Below are 8,656 nucleotides of genomic sequence, written 5' to 3'. Positions count from 1 at the left end.
AAAACAACAAAGAGATATGGGTCAAATGACAAATAAGGAAAAAGAGCAATTAGGTTTGTTTCTTTGATAAGAGATCACAGCACAGAGCAACCACTTAAAGTACAGCAACAATAAAAACATTCCCTCTAAAATTCCTCAGAAACTGCATTAATGGACCTCTACAGTCTGTTCTGTCATTAATGCAAGATGAATTTCCCAGGAGATTAAAGCAAATTAATTATGAATTACCCAATGCTCAGATGACACAATTGTGCTCTGCTGTGAAAATGTGTGATCACACTCATCAGCATATTTCTTACATCAGTGATTTTTGGGAAACATGAAGCTTTATTTAAATTTTTTTCAACAGGACATTTGGTCACACATAATTATAAAAACTGGATCTTCTCTACCTGAACCACAGCAGAACTGGGCACCAACCTAAACATAACAATTACACATGTACACAGTAGGTCAGTCTAACTAAGGCAACACTAGAAAGTTTAATAAATATGGGCAGACCTAGCTTTCAATGAGTTTATTACACAGTATGCAAAACTATCACCAAAACTATGGCGTCACCTCTCCAAATTATAGAATCCAGGTGGTACAACCTCTTCCATGGCCAGGGACAAGGTCGCTGACAGGAAGGGGACAACCAGGTCAGTTGTCTGGGCCCACAGTGGAGGTTAAGGTCAAGGATTTTGTTTTTTCAAAATAGGCCTATTGATGAAGAAAAATAAAAGCCTAATATTTAAGTCACATAAAACCTTTTTCTATTTTTGTGGTTAGGCTATCTGTCCATGTATTCCTCCATCATCCATGCATACATCTCCTTACAGTGTGGGATTTTTGCAGGTTCCATCTTTAAAACTCTCTCATAAGTTTATGGAAACGTTTTTTGTTTAGTTTAAATAAAAATGCAAAAAAATACAATTCAAGATATGGGAGCCTGGAACACAATGGAGTTTTGACTTGGAAAAATGTATGAACACTTGTAAAGTATAAAATAGACATGCATAAATTCAAGGCAAGCATTCAGTACTGCAACAACATTATGAGGAAGGAAATAAAGTGAAATCTGCAGCAAACATCACTGCAACAAAACCAAAACCTAAACTTTTTCACTCACCACTGATGTTCAAAATAAAATCCATCCTACTGTCCAGCTGGATAAATGTCTCTATAATTTGTCTTCATTTCTTTAAAAGTTGCCTTATCAGTTTTAGTGCCTCTATGGTTAAAATCACTCTCCTCTGCTTTCCCACTGGGTTTAGCAGTGGTGCTGGGAACTGTCTGGATCAGCTTGATTGTGTAAACTGGCCTCACCTGTGATGGATCACACTTGGGGCATGTCTGCTTTGGTTTCAGCAGAGATCAGCACTGTGCCTGTGGATGACTCAACACAGAATGACCTAACACAGGTTGTAGTTGAAGATGTATAAGATTTAAAAACAACCATTCCGCTGCAGAAAATTCCTACCTATTTTTTAATTTTTTAACTGCTTTATTTTAATTCTGTGATAAAACGATGCTGAAAGTCACTGCATTGGCAATGCGGTCATCATCAGGCCAGCTAAAAGAAATGCCTTTTGTTCAAACTAATTTAAATATAACTTGCTCATGAGAAACAAAATATCCTGTATATAATCTGGGAGGCTAGAAAAATATTTAACTGGTTATTTGTTATCTGACCCCAACACTATTTTAATCTATGGATTACAACAATTTTCAATAAAAAAGTCATTCATTCATCTTCTATACCGCTTATTCCACAGTGGGTCGCGGGAAAGCTGGTGCCTATTTCCAGCAGTCTACGGGCTAGAGGTCGGGTACACCTTGGACAGATCGCCAGTCCATCGCAGGGCAACACACAAACAACCATGCACACACTCATTCACACCTAAGGGCAATTTAAAAAGACAGTCATGTAACAATCATGTTTTTTTTAAATATATTTGAAATAATATTCTCCTTCATTGGGTTCACTTGGGGACTTCTCTGAACATCTCAAAAGCTCCAATGATTTATTTCAACTACAAACATTCATGACTCTGTATTTTTTGTGGGTTAATTCTATGGTTGTACAAATTTTGGCCGGGTTTGTAAGATTGTGACTAAGTTCAAATTAGAAATTGTGCAAAAAAAAGCTGGTTGCAGTGGTGAGGAGTTTGTGAAAATCTAATTACAGCCACAAAGCAGAAAGTTGTCTGTATGGGTCTCTTGCCTTAGAAGTGCAAATTCCGACACATTTTGAAAGTGTCAAACTGATTGGACAATAAACTAATCAAACTGGTCAATTAGAAGAGGGAGTGTTTAGTAGTGTTTGGAGTTTAAAGGAAGTAAGAGTTTAAATACTAAAGAGAATGAAGCTGGTGGCTCCACATTTAGTCCCTTAAGTCCAACACACTTACTCTAATAATTTTTGATCCAAAATGACATAGACCCCATCATGTTTTTTATATACAGGTACATTTAAAAAAAATTAGAATATAGACTTTTTATATTAGAATATAAATTGCAATATTTCAGATTTTTTCCACATACAGTAAAATATTTCAAGCTTTTATTTCTTGTAATTTTGATGATTATGGCTTACAGGGGAAGAAAACCAAAAATTCAACGCCTTAGAAAATTTGAAAACCACATTAGACCACTCAAAAAAGGAAGTTTTAAGCACAAATGTCAGACTTCTGAAAAGTATGCCCATTTCTATGCACTCAATACTTGGTCTGGCCTTTTCTTGTATAAATTACTGCATCAATGCATCGTGGCATAGATGCAATCAGCCTGTGGCACTGCGTAGGTGTAATGGAAGCCGAGCTTGATTTGATAGCGGCCTTCAGGTCATCTGCCATGTTGGGTCTGGTGTGTCTCATCTTCCCCTTGACAACAGCCTGTTGGACCACTTGTTGCTGAATATTGGACTACTTGCACAGACACCAGGCCTCCTGATGCTTGCGGCCATTTTGTATCCCGGACGGTGCGCGCCTCCATGTCCCATCGGGCATCGCGACTGTTATGACGGGGCGTCTCAAGTCTGACGTCACAAGACGCTATATAGGAAGGCGGGCATTTTAAAACTTGCTTTCCAGCTGGCAATCTTGACGGGGTCGCCACGCAACTGGAGCGTCCTTGGAAGTAACAAAATTCCCACGTGGAGTTTCCAGTTATTTCTCTCTCTCGTTGGCCAACGAACAATTCATACCTGAGGTTTTTGGACTAAGAAGGCCAGAGATTTCACTTTGCCGATCGAAGACGTGGGTTAACACGTAACTAAAACACGGAGTTCGAGGAAACGAACCGCCAACGTGTTTCATCCCTAGTCGACTGCTGAGGGTCAGATCCTATTTTTCCTTTTCGTCAAAAAGCAACGAAGGACAGGACTGGCCGCTCTCTTGGTGTAACTGCGGACGCGCAGCGACACTCAAACCCCCCTTTTTCCTCCCACTCGCTGCCCCGAAGGAGGCTTCAACAAGTAAAACCCATCTTTTATTTAATCTTTTATTTCTTTATTAGAAGGCCTGGGCAGGGTCAGAGGTTGTAGAGCGATCAGAATCGCTGGTTAGGATCTCATGTGTTCTGAATGATATGTGCATGTAACCTTGCTTATTGAAACTTTGATGTGTTATTTTGATATTGGGATCCACCGCGGTCCTAGAGCTGCTTGTGTTTACTATCTGAGAGTCAACGCGGGCGCGTTGTAAGACTGGACTGTTAAAACAACCTCATGGTAAAATTCTCCATTTCCCTTTTGTCTTCAATCTCACTGTGCTAGATTGCCGCCAAAAGTTAGAATCCTTTGTGCTCAGGAGTTGGGGGGAAGTTTTATGATCAGAAGATCATAAAGGACAGTCGGACAGTCATCTGAAAACAGGACTTTGGACCATTGAGCAACAGTCCAGTTCCTTTTCTCCTTAGCCCAGGTAAGACACTTCTGATGTCGCTGGTTCAAGAGTGGCTTAACACGAGGAATGCGACATTTATAGACCATGTCTAGAATTCGACTGTGTGGTGGCTCTTGATGCACCGACTCCAGCCTCAGTCCACTCCTTGTTAAGCTCCTCCCAAATTCTTCAGTGGATTATGCTTGACAATCCTCTCAAGGTTGCATTTCTCCCTGTTGATGGTGCAGCTTTTCCCACCACACTTTTTTCTTGCACTCAATTTTCTGTTAATATGCTTGGATACAGAACTCTGTGAGCAACCAGCATCTTCAGCAATGACCTTTTGTGGCTTACCCTCCTTTTTAAGGGTGTCAATAACTGTCTTCTGGACAACTATCAAACCAGCTGTTTCCCCCATGATTGCGTAGCCTATGACCCAGAATGAGAGACCATTTAAAGGCTCAGGAAACCTTTGCAGATGTTTCGAGAAAACTAGCTGATTAGGTTGTGACACCATGAATGTCTAATATTCAAATTTTCTGAGACACTGAATTTTGGGGTTTCTTTACCTGATCATCAAAATTACAAGAAACAAAGGCTTGGAATATATAGAGTTTCACTTTCTGAGATGACTGGCAAAAAATATTGCACTTTTACGCAATATTCTAATTCTTTGGGATTTACCTGTATACAAGCAATAAGACTAGTTTTAGCAAATTTGGCTGTTTTCACACAATAGCTGTGTAGAATCTCAACAACAGAATAACACTGATGGTACAAGAAATACTGATTTTACAATCAAGCTGGACTGTGTGCTTTGTGTTTCTTTCATTTCTTAATTTTCCAAAAATTCAAATTGTGTCATCAAAAACTGTCTATTGATTTCATCCTTGTAATAGTGTAATGCAATTCTTTTTTCTACTGTTCTTTAATTTCGCCAGACAACAAGTTATATATAATAATCTCCAATTCTCTTTTTACAGCACAAGCCAAAATGATTTAATTAAAAGGCTCCTGTGGGTCACACAAATAAATTTTCAATTAAAAAGAAAAGGCTAAATTAATTTATTGATTTTGTTTCATTTTAACCTGCCCAACAGTAAACTAAGCATGCAATGTATTTTATAAAACTAAAAAAGTAGTCTGATTTTGAAAGAAAATCAGAAAAATAAACAGGGTTTCGCAATATTGCCTTAATAAAAGAAAAACATACATTTTCCATTTTTTTTCTTCTCCTCTAAAAAAATTCAATCTATCATCATCAACAAGAACAGGATGTGGGTCCTTCTTACTGCATTTAGCTGGTTTTAATGAACGTGGTGTGGCCAAGTTTGCTTTTGAGTTACAGCAGCTGGATGTTTATGAAATAAAATGAGAGCAAAAAAAAAACAAAACAAAACATGGTTAATATAACACATATTTTTGTTGTATTTAAAATGTTCAATTTCAAGAAGAATTTTTTGGTGAAAATCTCTCCCTAAAAATATTTAAAAAGTGTCCATCTGCATCAACCGCCAGTGGACAGAATTTATTTAGTAGCTTTGAAAGCAAAAACGCCTCTTTGGGTTGTAAAGGTCACTGACCTTTGTACAAGAAGTAAAACTGTCTATGTGAACTGGCCATCCATCCATTGTCTACACCAACGTATCCCTGCTGGGTCAAAGGGGAGCTGGTGCCTAACTCCAGAGGTCATTGGGTGAGAGGTGGCGTACACCCTGGACAGGTGGCCACTCCATCAAAGGGCAACACCGAGATGACACCAATTAAACCAACAGGCATGTTTTTGGACAATGAGAGGAAACAAGGGTACCCTGAGAGAACCAATGTATGCACATGGAGAACATGAAAACTCCATGCAGAATCCTCAGACTGGGATTTAAACCCATGACCTTTTAGCTGAAAGGTAAGTATGCACATCTACACTATTATTAATAGTAAAGTGAGAACAGATTTTAAATAAACCATATTCCCCATAAAACAGATTATCGGTTAGACTGTAAGTAGCTTGAGAAATTACAAACTGTTGCAGTCAAGCAGAAAAACTAGGCTTCATCTTTATTTTATTTTCATTTCTGTCTTGTGAAAATCAACTTCAATGATAACTCCTCCACACCTGTCTGTGATTTAATTTTAGAGTATCAACAGCATTTGACTTTGTCCAAAAAGTGTGGTCTTAAATTAGGAAGAAGGATTTTTTTTTTTTTTTTTTCCTGAAATGTTCCACTTCCGGGGAAATGAAGTTTTTGTTCAACTCCGACAAACATAGGGTTTTGTTGCACTCATATATTTTCACATATTTTGCTATATATTTTCTTAAACACTGTCCTTCTGGTTAACTATATATCCTAACTCTCCTGTAAAGAGTGAAGCTTTAAACAGTACTCCAAACCAAATCTGAGATACTTCATCATAGTAAATATTAAAGCTTTTCAGAACTGCTCTTCAGTAGGGACTAGACTTTAATAGCTATTCTTTACTCCTAAAACGCCTCAGGAAGACTTGAGTACAAAGGACCTTATTGTTGTTTATTTCGCTAGTTTTCCTTCCCCAGATCTCTTTCAGTTGTTTAATGATCTGCACAAAGAAAGCAGCTTGAAGAGCCTTTTGTTGTGCAGAAGCTCTGACCCAGCCATCAAGCTGTTTTCAGTGATTTTAAACCGCTGCTCAATCCTAAACCAGGATGATGTGTTCATGCTTTTAACATCATCCTTAACTGCTCACCTACTGCCTGATAAAAATGTTCATGCTTCTTGCCAGATGTTAAAGGTTTTGTAAATAGGTGCATTCAAAAAAGTGACAGAGTTAACAGGAGAGGTAAAATATGTGACAGCTCTTTAACAACAGGTTTAAAAGAAACATTTGGAATAATTGTTAGAGACTTACAAAGCCTCATTATTTAAATGTCTTGTTTCGTGAATTTACAGTGATGTTAGCCACAGATGAGGCATCCCTATATTTCAGCACCTTCTGTGCTTCCAGTTGTGAAACTGAAGCAGTTTGAATATTCAGCAGCTGCTCTGGAGCAGAGCAAACCAATCATTTAGCTCTCTAAGTTATGGACACAACCAGTAATTTGGCTGCATTAGTTAGTCACACAGGGAAAGATGGACTGTTAGTGAAAGTGTTCATGGTCTTGCAGAAACAGAAAAAGAGAGCTTATTTGCTGTAGAGGCTGACACAGAATACATAGTGTTTAATGAATGAGACTGGTCCAGAGTCCTCCAAGCCAAGCGGACATTAGACTTCTTCTTTAAATGTGTAAAAATATAACACTTTTACTTTGTAAAACCAGTGATTCAGAATCATGTAGCCTTGCAAAGATCCCAGGAGGTGCAAGAGGTTTCTTCAACACACAGGTTGTCAAAAATAGCTTCAAGACAAGCTGAATCTAGTGATGTTCACAAACGAATCGAGTTTTTTAAACTGCTCATCTTGAACGATAGGACTCGAGTCTTCTTTGTTTTTTACTACTTTGCTTGCTTAGAATGCTACTTTTCCAATTTAATTTAATTCTAATTCTAATTCTTTAATGTTCTATTACTTAGGTAAGTAAATACGAAAACTGAAAGAGGGGTAGGTATGAGCATACAGCATGCATGATCATTCTCAATGTTTGTTTTTATCACGTGTTATGGCGGGAGGGTGTGCGGCGCTGTGTGCAACCTGGCCTCGACGTTGACGCAGGCTGCATGCAGTGCGAGAGAGGAGGATGGTCACCGTGTGAACGTTGATCTACGATGAATCAAAGAGTGGCGCAACGAAAAGTCTACACACTTTATTTGGTTAATGTTTCCAGTTAAGTGTTGTTTACCATTAGTGTGCTGCCTTAATACTCGTACTCGTCGTCTTCCGCTTATCCGGGACCAGGTCGCGGGGGCAGCAGACTCAGCAGAGACACCCAGACGTCCCTCTCTCCAGACACCTCCTCCAGCTCCTCCAGGGGGAGCCCAAGGCGTTCCCAGGCCAGCCGAGAGACATAGTCCGTCCAGCGTGTCCTGGGCCGTCCCCTGGACCTCTTCCCGGTGGGACATGCCTGGAACACCTCCCGAGGAAGGCGTCCAGGAGGCATCCGGTATAGATGCCTGAGCCACCTCAACTGGCTCCTCTCGATGTGGAGGAGCAGTGGCTCTACTCCGAGACACTCCCGGATGGCCGAGCTCCTCACCCTATCTCTAAGGGAGTGCCTGGCCACCCTACGGAGGAAGCTCATTTCAGCCGCTTGTATCCGGGATCTCGTTCTTTCGGTCATGACCCAAAGTTCATGGCCATAGGTGAGGGTACGAACGTAGACCGACCGATGAATTGAGAGCTTTGCTTTTCGGCTCAGCTCTCTCTCACAGTGCCCCCATTACTGTGGCAGCCGCACCGATCCGTCTATCGATCTCCCGCTCCATTTTTCCCTCACTCGTGAACAAGACCCCGAGATACTTAAACTCCTCCACTTGAGGCAGGAACTCCCCTCCAACCTGAAGAGGACAAGCCACCCTTTTCCGGTCGAGAACCATGGCCTCAGACTTGGAGGAGCTGATCCTCATCCCAGCCGCTTCACACTCGACTGCGAACCGCCCCAGCGCATGCTGTAGGTCTTAGCTAGAGGGAGCCAGCAGGACCACGTCATCTGCAAAAAGAAGAGACGAAATCCACTGGTCCCCAAACCAGACCCCCTCCGGCCCTTGGCTGCGTCTAGAAATCCTGTCCATAAAAGTTATGAACAGGACCGGTGACAAAGGGCAGCCCTGCCGGAGTCCAACATGCACCAGGAACAGGTCCGACTTAGTGGTGGCAATGCG

This window comes from Girardinichthys multiradiatus, chromosome 15 (genome assembly GCF_021462225.1).
Source record: "Girardinichthys multiradiatus isolate DD_20200921_A chromosome 15, DD_fGirMul_XY1, whole genome shotgun sequence".
NCBI lineage: Eukaryota > Metazoa > Chordata > Actinopteri > Cyprinodontiformes > Goodeidae > Girardinichthys > Girardinichthys multiradiatus.
The sequence above is the reverse complement of the archived record's forward strand: the minus strand, read 5'-3'. Positions refer to the sequence as shown.